Source organism: Montipora foliosa, chromosome 13 (genome assembly GCF_036669935.1).
Source record: "Montipora foliosa isolate CH-2021 chromosome 13, ASM3666993v2, whole genome shotgun sequence".
Lineage (NCBI taxonomy): Eukaryota > Metazoa > Cnidaria > Anthozoa > Scleractinia > Acroporidae > Montipora > Montipora foliosa.
The window spans coordinates 22,178,009-22,179,588 of NC_090881.1; the positions used below are offsets into that span (position 1 = coordinate 22,178,009).

A 1,580-nucleotide genomic window follows, 5' to 3' on the forward strand; every position below is an offset into this window, starting at 1 on the left:
GCGTAACAACCAGGGAATAGCTACTTTCGAATATGAAAGAAAAACCTTAGAATTCCGCAATCGACTTAAAGTGCTACTGCAATGAAAGAAATAATCACTTATCTAATTTTTTCAGTAATTTCAAGAAAGACTTTGTTAACTCCACGATTTTCATTTAACGGTCCGTCATCTGTATGAATATAAAGTGACGTTATTTACTAACTTAAAAATGCAGCACGAGCATTTTAAAGCTATTGTAGACAGTAAATAACGTCACTTTAAGTTCATACAGATGACGGACCGTTAAATGAAAATCGTGGAGTTAACAAAGTCTTTCTTGAAATTACTGAAAAAATTTAACGCTAGGACGTTCGAAATGTGAAGAAAAACTAGATAAGTGATTTTTGATCGTAGTAGCACTTTAATAGACATAGCTGCCACAAGAGGACTTAAGTCTAATGCAAACCTCGTCATGGTTGTTTCGTCGGTGGGGTAGAAGTATACAAAAGTTTGATTTTATCATCGGAGTTAACATTGTAAATTGACCACCTTACAGAGATTCTAAAGGCTGACGTTTCGAGCGTTAGCCTTTCGTCACAGCGAATAGAGGAATTATGGCTTGTGTTTAGTAGGGGCAACGTGAAAAATTGGAATGCGTTCGTTAATACCGTGGGGATTAAGGGCACCCACGGTATTAACGAACGCTTTTCATTTAACTAATGTAGTCCTATTTTTCACGTTGCCATGTTACCACCAATAGCATAGCTCCCACTTCGGAAAATACCATAATACTCTTTGTTTGTCCCCCAAAATTTGAATGAGCATTGTTACCAGTTTTTTCTTGGGACTTACACTGGTCCCAAAAGAAAACAACGCTTGTGCAAAATTTGGGGGGACAAACAAAGAGTATTATGGTATTTTCCAAAGTGGGCTATTCCTCGATTCGCTGTGACGAAGGGCTACCGCTCGAAACGACAGCTTTTAGAATCTCTGTACGGTGGTCAATTGACATAATCAACTCCGTTGATAAAACCAAATTCCAGTCATAGTACAACTTTACGTTCCCAAAATAATCATTGTTCAGACCTTGCGTAAATCTCATCACAGTCTGTTATATTAACGACCTACACATTGGAGTACGAATACGAGTTTTCTGTAGTGGGCACACGCATTACATTTAAAGAAGAAATTTCTCGAAATGCGCGTACTCAGAACTGAGAAGTTGTAGTCGTACTTCAATATGAAGGGCGTTGTCGTCACATGTCGTAGAGTTTTCTTGGATCATTTCCCAACCTGCGCCAACCATGTTTTGTGTAGAGTTTCCACGAGAAAAAAAAATGAAAGCGTTTATCGAGTCCTTTGATTGAAAAATTCGCGGAATACGAACCTAGGCGCTTTTACCAAAAAGATCACTACTAAAGCTCTACCTTATTGCCTATATAGTGACTCTTGACTTGCTTGCTTGCTTCTGTCCTCGTCGCCTTCGTGGTGTTTACTTTGGTTTCTTTGTCTTCCAGGCACTCTGAAAAACAAAATGTAAATTACCTGTCAGTATAACTTCTCATGATCTGCTTTAATTCGCATCAAATGAAAAACTATAT

General features: G+C 38.2%; 1 long non-coding RNA gene across 3 annotated transcripts in view; it reads right to left on the minus strand.

Moving 5' to 3' along the window:
* Positions 1-238: 238 nt before the first annotated feature.
* The window catches only part of LOC137983656 (uncharacterized), a 22,834-nt gene continuing 21,492 nt past the window's right edge, over positions 239-1,580 (minus strand). The window contains exons 4-5 of one of the 3 annotated variants that reach the window (XR_011118979.1): positions 568-1,501; positions 249-528 (exon numbers count right to left, since the gene is read on the minus strand). This is a non-coding gene — a long non-coding RNA (uncharacterized lncRNA). Of the gene's footprint in view, positions 1,502-1,580 lie in introns of all 3 variants that reach the window. The other 2 variants (XR_011118978.1, XR_011118977.1) reach the window with 2 other exon arrangements.